This window comes from Ursus arctos, unplaced genomic scaffold, assembly GCF_023065955.2.
Source record: "Ursus arctos isolate Adak ecotype North America unplaced genomic scaffold, UrsArc2.0 scaffold_22, whole genome shotgun sequence".
Lineage (NCBI taxonomy): Eukaryota > Metazoa > Chordata > Mammalia > Carnivora > Ursidae > Ursus > Ursus arctos.
The window spans coordinates 23,604,475-23,619,344 of NW_026622897.1; the positions used below are offsets into that span (position 1 = coordinate 23,604,475).

Below are 14,870 nucleotides of genomic sequence, written 5' to 3' on the forward strand. Positions count from 1 at the left end.
TAGGACCGTTGTTTTGGGCTAGTCGAGGAAATAATGGTGATTTACACTAGAGTGGTAGCAATGGAAGAAATGAGAAATAGCCCGATTCAAGATATATTTTGAAGGTAGGGACACTGGAGTTTGTTGATGTAGTGGGTATGCGCCAAGGAAAAAGCAGTCACAGCTGACCTGAAGGGTTCTGATAACTCAAGGTAATTTTCAATTTTCTCAATAATAGCTCTGACTAATCCTTCCTGTAAGATTGGGTATAATCGATTCACCCTGAATCTCCCACCTCAGAGGCTAAACAACCACAGAATTTATTTATACTCCCTGCAAACTTTGAGGAAACAGAGCACCTTTATGTTAAGGCATTCTTCCTTCTAACCTTCATACCCTCTCAGGAGTAATTCCCAACAAACAAAGTAAGTAAATGGTGCCTTCACTCTTTCATGTCCTTTCTTTTCCACCTTCTTATTTCTCAAGTCCCAGCAAGAAAAAAAAGTTACACAGTGAGGAAGGACTGAGTGAAAACTCCAGTGACAGTTACTCTCCAGTGATTGCCCAGGTGGCTGGGCTTACTCATCACTGGCTGTACCATCACCACCACTGCACAGCCGAAAATGTCACTAATAGGTGCTCTCACACACATTTAAGATTACTCTGACACACATTACTCTGATACTGACACCAATTGTCTTTTCATAGAACTTACTTTAAACACACACATATACAGACACCTAACAAACACAAGATTTTTCAACAGCGCAATAAAATGTTATCTCTACCAAAAAAAAAAAAAAAAAGCTTTAGCATATTACACACCTTATTAAATAGTACACACTGACTCTGCTTTTCCTGTGTGGTCTTTCTACCTCTAGTCTTTGCCCTTTTCCAGAAAAATACTCTCCTTTAGCTAACATTTTTTCTGAACACTTACTCTGTGTTAACACATGTAGTTAAGTCGGGGGCCTGGTTGGCTCAGTCGGTTAAGCATATGCCTTTAGCTCAGGTCATGATCTCAGGGTCCTGGGAATGAGCAACGGGCTCCCTGCTCAGCAGGGAGTCTGCTTCTCCCTCTCTCTCTGTTCCCCACACCCCCGCTCGTGTGCGTGTGCTCTCTCAAATAAATAAAATCTTTAAAAAAAAAAAAAAAAGATACACAGTAAGCACTGCACTGGATAATCTCATTTATTCATTACAACAGCTCTCTACCCCCTTTTTGTAGATTAAATTCATGACTGATCAGACTACCGAGAGTGACAGAGCCAGATGTCCCAGGACTGAAAGCTCCAGAGCTCATTTTCTTAACTGCCATTACGCTAACCACCTCTGAGTCCACCTAGGATAGTCTTCCTAAAATACAAGTTGGGTGATAGCAGCTCCTGCTCAAAAATACCTCCAAGTGACTTCAAACACCTACAAAATGGAGTCTTTTTTTTTTTTTTAATGATTTTTTATTATATTATGTTAGTCACCATACAGTACATCCCCGGTTTCCGATGTAAGGCTCGATGATTTATTAGTTGTGTATAACACCCAGTGCACCATGCAATACGTGCCCTCCTTACTACCCATCACCGGTCTATCCCATTCCCCCACCCCCCTCCCCTCTGTACAAAATGGAGTCTTAAATAGCCTTTACCTCATCTCCAATCTAACCTTTCTCATTCCCCACATTATTGCTGGCCATTTTCCAAATATATTCGATACTATTCCCCCTGTGTCTATTCTCACATTAATCCACCAAACCGCCCTCAATCTGTGGAAACCAAGCCATCTCTCTAAAATCCAATTCAAACGCCACACTTCATGAAATTGCTTTCCAAAAATCAAGACATATACACACAGTTTTTAAAAAATAATAAACTTTTCCCACTTGGAGATCTCATAGCATTTTGTTATTTCTCAGGCAACTGTCATTTCTCTCTTGTTTGTATAAAGTTCTTCTCTCACCTCTCTGGCTATAAATTCCAAGGGAGGGATTTTGTTTTGTAATCTTCAGTTCCTACATATTACTTGCACATAAAATGTTTATAGAATTAAATCTGGGCATAAAAATATAAGTTTTTAAAGATGTGGGTTCCACTTGCCATCAACACTTGTTGAGCAATGATTCTTACCTTAAAACATGACTTTCAGGTACCAAAACCCATCAAATGTTTAATCCAAGTTATTTAATTCCTAAACTGTAAGTGCATTTCCCCCATTTATAGCTAACAATGGCTAGTCAACAAACCAAACTCTTCCCTACTAAGAAAGGAACATTTAATAGCATGATACAGTAGAAATAATTGGATACCATTAAGTTCATGAAATATTTCTCTGCAGATCTAATTTTATGTTCTCTATTTTTCCATGTATGAACAACACATTCTTGAAAATACAGTTAGGCAATACAGTTTAAAGACAAGAACTGTAATGATAGTGATCCGATTTTTTTATAATGCTAAATAACTCTGTAATATTAATAATGTAAACTAACCTTGAAACACCACTCAAATTCACTAAGTGCTATCAGAAGTAACTTTTTTTTTTTACTGATATAACAGAAGAAAGTTTTTCTCAGTTTAATTTAAATGCCTCCTTTAAAAAATGACAAAGAATGTGCAGTCATCTTTAACCCACCAGACTAAGCTCCATTTGGAACCCTGAGGCGAACTAATTCCATCACGTGTCACATTGCTGCCAACCTCTCTCGATCACTGCCCCCACTTGTTAGTGCTCCTCTTCATTAACCTCTTCCCCCCTCTGCTGACTACCTCCTCTCTTTCCCGTGATCCCTCAATAAACGGGTTCCCTTATGAGTAACTTCTCTCCATCGTCAACCTCTGCGCAGAACACACGCCTACTCTGACCTGAGGGGTTACCAGGCAAATTTCCAGGTGAGTATGCAGCAATTTAACACAATAGCTACCACTGCATACTCTGGAGTCAGAATGCCTGGGATTTATTGCCAATTCAAACACTACTAGCTATGGGAACTTGGGAAAGAAAACCCTAATCAAACCAACTAGTTGCTATTCCACAAAATGCCCCCAAAATTTCCTGCCTCTGTAAATTTCTACTGAAATGACCATTCCATAATTGTGCTATCCATCCTTTAGTAGGCCCATCTCAAACCCTTTCCTTTTCTACAAGTTTTCTATGTGTCTTCAACAAATCCCCATAGTACCTAATTTACCCTTCTTACAGGATACTTTTATCGCCTACAGGTATACTTTCAGTTGATTATTCATAAGGACACAGTCCACATGATTTATCTCTGAATTTCTTGAGACACAACACAGGACCTTAAAGAAGCATTAAATATTTGTGATTCAAACAATATAATCTGCTTGGTTATATTAATTTCTTCTCTCCCTCTCCCAAGCCCCAAACGCTTAAGCATGAGATTTGTATTTTAGTTTTTTAGTCATCATAATCATCAGAAACCACTGCAGTAAATCTTTCCTATCTTTAATAAAAACTGAAAAATGTCTTAGTCTGCAAAAGCAAATTTTATGTAAATTCTGAAGACTATACTTAAAAGCAACATTTCAGCAGAAGAAGTAAAAAGGAATGTTCCTGGAGAAATCTGGGAAACCAAAAGAGAACACAATGTATAGCTCAAGTCAGCGGTTAAGAATACGGATTTAAGAGTTAGACATTCCTGAGTCTGAATTCTGGCTCCACTATTTTCCACAACTGCAGCTTTAGGCAAATTATTTAACTTCTCTAACTCTTTATTTCCTCAGTCATAAAATGAAGATACTGGCACCTATCAGTTATGAAGCATAAGTGAAATCACATATACAAAAAACATAAGTGGGTATCTGGCACATAGATTACAATTTGATGAACATCAGAAAATAATTTTATTTTAATTAAAGGACATAGATGCACAGGAACTTACATCTCATTAAAACTTCATTAGAGAAGGAAGGGAAGAATGAAGGGGGGGGCAAACAGAAGGGGGAACGAACCCCGAGAGACTACGGACTCTGGGAAACAAACTGAGGGCTTCAGAGGGGAGGGAGGTGAGGGATTGGGCTAGGCCGGTTATGGGTATTAAGGAGGGCACATATTGCATGGTGCACTGGGTGTTATACGCAAACAATGAATCATGGAACACTACATCAAAAACTAATGATGTACTGTATGGTGACTAACATAACATAATAAAAAATTAAAAAAAAAAAACTTCATTAGATTTTTTTTGCAAGAAAAATGAAATCTGCAGAACACATTAAGATAGTCAATTCTGATACCATAAACTGGACAAATAAACTGGACATTCTACTGGATTTAGCGAAAATAAAGTCTATGTAACAAACTCTTACAAAGAAGCCCTTCAAAGTCATAGCACAGTAATTTTGGCTGAATTATTCAACAACAAAAAGCCCTGTAACAAATTAAATTCAAGGTACTGCTTGCTAGAAAAAGATAAAATTAGAAAATATTCAATAATGTCTATATATAATAATTTATATAATAATCTATATATATTATATAATAATATATAATAATATATATAACTTAGATAATGTCTAAATATGATAAATCAAGTACTACCAGTAAAAGCATAATACTCAGAAATACAGTAGTAAACATTACGGAGAAAAAAGTCAAAAGAGTTGACAGTGGTAGCCTCTATAGACCAGGAAATAGAGGCCAGATGGGGTTAAGTTAGATAGGATGAGACAGGGTCAGGAAACTGCTGTTTTTCTTTAAAAGTCCCATGGCATATGGATTTTTTAAATGATGTTCATGATTTAATTAATAAAAGTCAAACTAATTGTAAAAGAATGTTTATTATTTAATTGTTTTACAGGCAGGACCAGGGCTGGGTGGGCAAGCAAGGTACCTAGGGTTTAAAATTTTAGGAGGCATCACTCACAGCGTCAAGCACTTGCACATACTTGCCAGACTCTAAGAGTGAGTACCTCCTCCTAGTCCTGTCCAGGACTAGCAATTTAGGAATGCAAATGTCATAAACATATAGTTGCTAACTATCTACAAATATGTATAAAAAGAAATCTAAAATGATCTTCCTGAATATCTGGGTAGTATGATTTTTCTGGGTAGTGAAATATCCTCTGTACCACCACATTTTTTTTAAAATGGGTATATGTAACTTTTTTTAATAAAGTGATTCTTTTAAAATAAAGTTCAGCTCCCCACCCACCCCCACTAACAGCACATACACCCACACATTCTCCCATGACAATTTACTTTAGGCTTCATCTGCCAGATCTATGGATATGATTTACAAATCTATATTTTAACATCTCTAGCCACCCCTAGGTCCATTCTCCCCCAAGTTCCAACTCCCCATTGCCAACTGCTTCCTAAAGAGCACCAACTCAATGTTTCACTGACAACTCAAACAAAATAAATCAGTAAAAAATATCATTTTTCCACATATACTAGCTCACCCTCTTTACCACCCAATGTACATTATGAATAATAACTTCAGTAAGTCCACAAGTCATTCAGGTTTAAAACCTAAAAGTCAGGGCGCCTGTGTGGCTCAGTCTGTTGGGTGCCCGGCTCTCGATTTCAGCTCGGGTAGTGATCTCGGGGTCCTGGGGTGGAGCCCCACATTGGGCGTCACACTCTGAGGGGAGTCTGCTTAAGGATTCTCTCTTCCCCTCCCTCTCTGCCCATTCCCTGCATGCACCCGTGCTTCTCTCAAATAAATCTTAAAAAAAAATTTAATCTAAAAGTCATCTTTAACTTCTACCTCTCCCTTATCCCATACAGAAAATTATCAAGCCTATTGTCCCACCTCTGTAATGCATTTGATATCCAATCTACTTTTCACTCCAACAAACACATACTAGCTCAGTCTTCATTACCTATGCTCTGAAATACCAGTTAACAACCAGAGTTCAAGTAAATAGGATACAGTATACTATCCTCAATACAAAGCATAAAATATGGCAGAGAATAAGTGAGCAACTTTTTGAATGAATAGGAAAAGAAAAGTCTTCCCATTTCTCTACTTCCACCTACAACCACCAAATCATTTTGCAGTTACTCAATCTTCCTAAAACATAGATCTTATCAGGTCATAAAAGCCATCACTGGGGCGCCTGGGTGACTCACTCAGTTGAGCGTCTGCCTTCGGCTCAGGTCATGATCCCAGGGTCCTGGGATCCCTCCCTGAGCAGGGAGCCTGCTTCTCCCTCTCCCTCTCCCACTCCCCCTATTTGTGCACTCTCTCTCTCTCTCTCAAATAAATAAAATCTTAAAAAAAAAAAAAAAGCCATCATTTACCAATGCTATGTAAATAAAATAAAAATTCCTCACCTTGGCATTCGAATCATTCCAACACGGGGACTCTTCCTCCCTCTTCAGGCTTATCTTCCTATAATTCTATTCCACTATATATATGCTCTATTTTCCAACTTCTGTGTCTTTACTCATGTGCCCCAGGAAATAGCATCTCTTCTAGTTCTACCTTTCAAAATTCTATTTATCCTTTAAAGCTCAGTTAAAATGTCACTTTTCTACCTCCACAAACACAAAGTAATCTTTGATCTTCCCTATGTTAGAGCTCTCATAGTATTTTGTAATTTTCTTGCATCACTTACCACATACTGATCTGTAATTATTTACAATATATTTATAAATATATATTACAGTCACCACCAAATGAATTTTAAGTTCCTTGAAACAAGAACTACAACTTTTATTTACTTATCTCCCATTACACCTAACACAAAATGCCTGGCACATATTAACTGAAAGTCTCTGGGAAATGAGAGACCTGTGCATCCATAACAATAAAACACCAACAGCAGTAGCAGCCAAATTTGAGTGCTTTATACAAGCCAGCTACTACTCTAAGCTATATACATATATAATATCATTTATTCCTTACAACAACATGAGGAAGATACTATTATTACCTCCATTTTACTGATAAGGAAACTGAGGCAGACAGATAACTTACTCAAGATTTAACACCATAATATTCTTCAACTGCATAGATAATTCTGTAATTAATATCTTTCTATATATAGCTAGTTCCTTATTTCAGACTACTTCTTCAGACTAAAAATTTTAACACTGAGTCAGAAAGTATAGATGTCTAGATGGTTCTCATACTTACTTACAAAATGTTTTTTCTAAAAGGATTAACCATTTTATAAAGCCACCAACAATGTATAAGGGCAACAAGTTTACCGTTCCTTGTCAGCCTAGCACATCACCCTTATTTTCCCATTCTCCTGGTTCAAGTAGGCAAATAATGATATGCATAACTGTACTTTTTTAAAATAAGTTTATTTATGTAAGTAATCTCTACACCCACCATGGGGCTCAAACTCACGACCCCAAGACCAAGAGCCATGAGCTGAACCAGCCAGGTGCCCCTTAAATAACTGTACTTCCTAAGGCTTATGACCAGTATTTTGGGGTGCTTATTGCTACTGTCATAAATGACATTTTAAGAGACACTAAGCCTGAATAATTTATTGGGAGTTACTTCCTAGTATTTACACAGATAAGAGGAAATCAAGCACTTTCTCTACTCAAATCTTCACTAATCCTTTGACAATATTCCATTCATTCATTTATGCAACAAACCTTTATTGACAGCCCACCAGGATCAGGTACTATCCTAGTCCCTGGACATAAGTCAATAAAATACAATTCCTGCCTTCAAAGGGATCACAGTTTTTTAAACATCAGAGTCAACTTAAGCTTTGATGAGATGGTTCGTAGCTCAGAAACTGACTTAAAGAGGGGTCACTCTGAAGTCAATTTCAGTACTGATTCTGACAGTGTTTAAATTTCACAGAGAGAAACACCCAAATATGGCAGAACTAAAAAAGGGTCAAAGAAGTTAAACTAAAGTATCATCAAATAAAGAGAGTCCAAAAATAAAAGTCTTTGGTTAAAAAAAGTAATGGCTGGGACAACACAATCTATAAAAGCATGGATGGTACACAGATTTGAGTACCTCAAATTTTTTTTTTTTTTTTAAAGATTTTATTTATTTATGTGACAGAGAGACAGCCAGCGAGAGAGGGAACACAGCAGGGGGAGTGGGAGAGGAAGAAGCAGGCTCATAGCGGAAGAGCCTGATGTGGGACTCGATCCCGGATCACCAGGATCACGCCCTGAGCCGAAGGCAGACGCTTTAATGACTGCGCTACCCAGGCGCCCCTGAGTACATCAAATTTAAAACCATCAAATGGGCAGGATCCTTTGATGATGAATAAGATAAATAGGAAAAAGGTGAAACTTCTACTTCCTACAGAATGAAATAAAATCATGAAAACCAGTATCTCAAAATGCAATAAATAGAGATATAACATGAACCTAAAGGTTCTGGGGAAAATCTGAGACAAAGCTATAAATCACTCACTGCTCAAAGAAACAGGGCAATACTTACCCTTTAAGATACTATCAGAGATGAAAGTCATCCTCTCCCATAGCAGCAGAACTATTTTTAACTGTAAATCACTAGTAGCAATCAAATACTGAGATTAAACCTTCAGTCTGATCCATTCTAGCAATTTCTACTTCAACCCTCTGGCTCTGTGGATGTTTCAAACTAGTTTTTCAGGGTGATCAATCATAACACTGGAATGGATTTTTAAAGGGGCCTATCCTTCGTCCAGCCTGTCGACTTCTCAAACTCATCTCTACCATCACCATGCTACTAAAATGGGTTTTTTACAAGAAAACATATCATAACATCAAAGTTTGGCTCTGGAACTTGATAGTGGCTGACTTCATTTTCAGTTCAAAGGGAGCATTTCTCCCACTGAGCACCCACTTTGTCCTCTCATCCAGGTCTACCTTCTATCAAAAATACACCGATATACTAGGGCTGATTTTTATTCACCATTCCCCTACAGGCCTAGCAGTGCTTTGCATCTAGCAAACAGTTAATAAGCTATATGAAATAGATTTTAAAACAGCAATAAAATGCTTATTCCACAATTCTCAGAAGTGAGTAGAAAATTATCACACTCCCATGTGAATAATCCATGGCTAAAGACCAAGATGTTTATACATTAAAAATGTAAATGATCAGGGGCACCTGGGTGTCTCAGTCAGTTGAGTGGTTGAGCAGTTGACTGACTGCCTTCGGCTCAGGTCACGATCCCAGGGTCCAGGGATCCGGCTGCTGCATGGGCTCCCTGCTCAGTGGGGAGTCTGATTCTCCCTCTTCCTCTGCCCCTCTCCCATTGCTCTGTGCTCTCTTTCTCTCAAATAAATAAATAAAATCTTTTTTAAAAAATATAAGTAATCAGAGGCTCACCCCATCCTTCTAGGGGCCTCAGGCTTACAGAACCCCTCTCTGTCTTCCGCAGCACACCAGAGGAAGGACGGTTCCAGTTCTAGAACGTAAGAAGATCCTGAACTTACCTCCCATAAACGCAGTGAGTCTACAGCTACATACGGAAAATTTCCTCCTTAAAAAACCCTAACGTCTGATTGAGTGATGACTACACATCAGGCAACTGAGAAGAAAACAACATCAAAGCAGGTGAGAGAGGCTGGGACACAATCTCACCATAAACTCCACCTTCAGAGCTGCAGTCCACAGCCAAGAAGAATGAAAAGTTCAAACTCCATATCAGACACCCCAACACTTCACACTTGCACTTGACAAGCCACCAAAATATCTAATTTTGAAAACCAACAAAGCCCACATCCTGAGACTACAAGACAGTAGTGATCTGAGAACTGTTCTTAAAGAGCTCCTAGATGTAGACTCACCCACCCCAGGGGCCAGCTCAGAGGCAGCCGACTGTGTCTGTGTCCCGACTGCATCTGTGTCCCAACTGAAACTGAAGGAAGCTCACCTGCTTACATTAAAAAGCTCAGCCTGAGGGGCAGGCATTTAATTTAGCACACATCTAAGAGCCTGCTGGAACACTCTCCAGGGACAGAGACCAGTGAGCCCCATCTGCACGCTCACCCTTTGCCATGCTCCATAGCACAAGTATCTCCAGAGGGAGCCTTTTCATGCATCTGGTGCCCTGATTTCTATGGCTGCTGCCCAGGGGATGCCTCTCAATCACCTGGCTCTAGAGACCTGGGGGGCTTGCATTCCTCATCACGTGGGACCGTGATAACTGATACCACCCAAAAAGGAGCTCATATCCCTGTCCAGCACTCCGACCTTTGTGACTGCTTTCAGGAATCACCTCTGCATTGCCTGGCTCCGGTGGAAAAGTGGAACTTATACTCATGGGTCCCACAGGACTATAACAAACAGAGTTCTTAAGCTGCTACCACCCCAAGGATACCTCAAAAGGCAACAAATCCAGGAGCTCTGTCTTTCTGAGGCCTATTAGCTAATCATCATGATTGTGGCCTAAGAGTTAAACACACATCTAGAGGTTTACTGTAATCCTTTCCAGAGACCTTGGAGGGTGGGCACTATCTTCACACTCACCCTCTACCAGGCTCCTGACCTCAAATGTCTCCTGGAGGGGAATTATACATATGCCTGGTGCCCAGTTTTTGCAGCTGATGCCCAAGATACACCCCTTAATTGCTTGGCTCTGGTGGCCCAACAGGCTTGCATTCCTATATCCCACAGGACTATGGCAATCAGAAGGGGGGAGAAAAAGACACAAAAGGCATCCAAAATGGAAAGCAAGAAGTAAAACTATCACTATTTGCAGATGGCATAATACTATGAATGGAAAATCCTAAAGACGCCATCAAAAAATGGTTACAACTAATAAATGAATTCAGTAAAATTGCAGGATTACAAAATCAACATGCAAAAATCTGTTCCATTTCTTTACACTAATAATGAACTATCAGAAAGAGAAATTAGGAAAACAATCCCATTTACGATTATCAAAAAAAAAAAAAAATACCTAGGAATAAATTTAACCAAGGAGGTGAAAGACCTGTATATTGAAAACTACAAGACATTAAGGAAAGTAATTGAAGACAACACAACAAATAGATGGAAAGACATTCCATGCTCATTGATCAGGAGAATTAATATTGTTAAAATGCCCATACTACTCAAGGCAATACACAGATTCAATGCAATCCCAGCATTCTTCACAGAAATAGAACAAATAATCCTAAAGTTGTCCGAACCACAAAAGACCCCAAACAGGCAAAGCAATCTTGAAAAAGAAGAACAAAGCTGGAGGCATTACACTTTCTGATTTCTAACTACATCACAAAGCAATAGCAATTAAAACAGATGCACAGATCAATGGAGCAGAACAGACAGCCCAGAAATAGCCCTATGCATATATGGCCAATTAACTTACAACAAAGGTACCAAGTATATACAGTGGGGAAAGGACAGCCTCTTCAATAGACAGTGTTGGAAAAATTGAACAGCCACGTGCAAAAGAATGAAACTGGGCCACCTTCTTATACCATACACAAAATATTAACTCAAAATGGATTAGAAACTTGAACTGTGAGATCTGAAACCATAAAACTCTTAGAAGCAAACATGGGCAGTAAGCTCCTTGACATAGGTCTTGGTGATAATTTTTTAAGTCTAACCCCAAAAGCAAAAGCAGCAAAATCAAAAATACACAAGTGGGACTAAGTCAAACTAAAAATTCACTTCTACACAGCAAAGGAAACCATCAACAAAATGAAAAGGCAACCTATTGAATGGGAAAAAATAACTGCAAATCATGTACCTTATAAAAGGCTAAAATCTAAAATACACAAAGAACTAGTACAACTCAACAGCAAAAAACACAAACAATCCAATTAAAAAATGGGCAGACGATCTGAATAGACATTTTTCCAAAGACATACTGAGAGCCAAAAGGGACATGAAAAGATGTTCAGTATCATTAATCATCAGGGAGATGCAAATCAAAATGAGGTATCACCTCACACCTGTTAGAACTGCTATTATCAAAAAGAGAAGAAATAACAAGTGTTGGCAAGGATGTGGAGAAAAGGGAACCCTCATGCCCTGCTGGTGGGAATGTAAACTGGAACAACCACTATAGAAACAGTATGGAGGTTCCTCAAAAAATTAAAAATAGAACTACCATATGATCAAGCAATTCTACTTCTAGGTAGTTATCCAAAGAAAATAAAAGCACTAACTCAGAAAGATATATATACCCCCATATTCTTTGTAGCACTACTTACAAAAACCAAGATATGGAAATAACAGAAGTGTCCATTAATGGATGAAAGGATAAAGAAACTGTGATACACACACAATGTAATATTATTCCGCCATCAAAAAGAATGAAATCTTGCCATTTATGACAACATGGATGGACCTTGAAGGCATTACGGTAAGTGAAATGAGACATAGAAAGGTAAATACCATATGATCTCTCACATTGTAATAAAAATAAAAATAAATGTTTAAAAAAACAAGCTCATAGATAGAACAGATTGGCTGCAAGAGGGGAGGTCTGTGGGGTGAAAGAAATAGGTGAATTATTCGTTTTGGGAATCTAAATAAATTGAATTAAAATTTTTTTAATTTAAATATTGTGCAGACCTATTTCTATGCATCATTCAAAGCTACGTATGAGGCAAGTTGCCAGCAGTCATAAGATTTTTAAACTGAACTGATCAAATTCATTCATAGGTTTGTCTTCACATGCATTCACACTTCCTATTTGATGACTTCAAAATAACCTATGAGACTTTTTTAAAATTTTTAAATAGACCTCACAAACAACATACAATAGAGGAGAAAAAAACTATTCTGACAATATTTCCTTCAGAAGAAAAAGGTATCAAAGTTTACTAATCTGCCTTCAAAAAAATCTATAAAAATCAATTTATTTCATCTTCCAGTTCTACATTAAGGGAAGAAAAAGATTTTCTTTTACAACACACGAAAGGTATGATATAGCAACTTTCCATCTATCCTTTAAAGGTCATTTTTGACACATTACAACACTGCAAAATTTATAAGCACAGCCTTTGCATTCTAGTGAATATGTTTTCAGAAAGATAAAAATTTTTGCAAGAGCAAAACAGGAAGAAAATTACATTTTTTGGAAGTATTTCCTACGAATAACTGAGAAAACCTGAAGTATTTGTAGTAAGGGAATGCAAAGGACTAGATCCTCTGTAGCTCCTAAAATTAAACTGAGTCCATGGAAATTTTCCTTTTAGTTATTTATTCCATCTTCACTTTAAATTAACCATAAATGTGTTTAATAAAAGGCAAATGAAGAAACCAAACACCTTCCTTCAAAATTATTTACATCCAATCTGATCAAGTCATAGAATCCAACTGAAAGGAACTTTGAAAGCTTATCGCAGCCAGCCTATCTAACCATCTAGGGAAAACCTATTTTCTTCTGGAGTCTGTATTAGTCTAACATTCCATAATATCTACCTCACAGTATTTTACACCAAGAATGACTTCGTGGGATGAAGCTCAAAGAGCACTTTTATTTGTATCTTGGCTCTCATTATTATGATGACAGTATTATTTGAAAATTTTTTAATTTACCTCTAACCTAAATCTAATAAATCTAACCAAAAATCATTCTACTGGGTTGCCTGGCTGGCTCAGTCAGTAGAGCATGCAACTCTTGATCTCGGGATCTTGAGTTCGAGCCCCATGTTGGGTGTAGAGATTATTTTAAAAGAAAAAAAAGGAAAAAAAAGAAAATCATTCTACTGTATTCTGCCAATACCTCAACAACTGCTATAAAACATCTTTATAAATGGTGCTCTAAACCTAAATCGGCCCTTACATCCTTTTACCTAGGCTAACCAGAACATTTTCCTGCCTTATTCTTTCTTTGGCTGTGTAGTTCTTTCTTGTACTCTGTACAGATTAAATCAAATGCTACACATAAAGCTCATAGCACAGAGTCTTCCACGTATCGTTACCACTAATACTTGTTTCTCCACATACTTCCAAAAACCTGCTTGAATTTTCCCTCTCCTCTTTTTGTGTCTCCCCACCCAAACCCCCACCCAAACAATAGCACTGATGACCTTGGCTGTAGTTAACGATAACCCCATGGTTTCTTCTGCTTTATCTTTGTCTAGCCATACCTTCCTAAACTCAGTTTTACTGTGTATCTACTCTGTACCAGGTGCTGTGCAACACACAGTGTAGTGTGTAAAACTGACCTAATCTCTGTCCTCCAGGAGCCTGGAGTCCACTTCCTCTCTCACATGGTCATTTAGCAAAACAAAAGAAAAGGACAACACAATACCACTCAGATGAGCTCTTACAACAAATGATGTAATGCGAGGATGACAATAATATACTGAATTAAATAAGGAGATTAATAGGTGTCCATAAGATAAGAGACACAGTCAAAAGAAAACCATTCTAGAATTCATTAAGAACAGCACAAAATTTCCAAGATCACCTGTAATGAGTTAAGTTACTATACAGCAGGTTAAAAATATAAGGACACTATTGAGACACAAAAAACCACTGACCACTGATCAACCTACAAGCCAAAGAGAATAAGGTTTCACTGAAAAGACAGTATATTCCAGAATATTACTAGCTTTTTAGGAAAAAGAAGTCACATAAAAGAAAATATATATACCAGAGTGGAAACGAACTCAGAGGGATAAATTCTAAAGAATTTTACATATTTATGAAAAGCACTGAACGGGCATTAATATTGAGATTTTTTATTACTAATAGATACTCAAGAAAAGAGGTGCACATGCCCAGGTCACGCCTGCAGACGACTAGCTGAGCCCCTGCTGCTGACTCAGAGTCACACAACCAAAGTGGTTTCCCAAAGTACACTCATTTTCTACCACATGAAAATCTATTCCAAACTGTTTTTCAATATGCGGCATTTTTGAAGGGCTGCAATTTAAGAGAAAGACTGGAAGAAGAAATAGAGCCATAAATGATATCAAATGTATTCGTTTAAGAAATGTGACTAAAAAAGGAAACAAATGGAATAATAGAAACACTTGATACCCAC

The 14,870-nt window shown here is 37.8% G+C and overlaps 1 protein-coding gene across 4 annotated transcripts in view; it reads right to left on the bottom strand.

The window, feature by feature from the left end:
- ARHGAP32 (Rho GTPase activating protein 32) overlaps positions 1-14,870 on the bottom strand; it is a 287,685-nt gene that overhangs the window by 239,290 nt on the left and 33,525 nt on the right. The window lies entirely within an intron of this gene.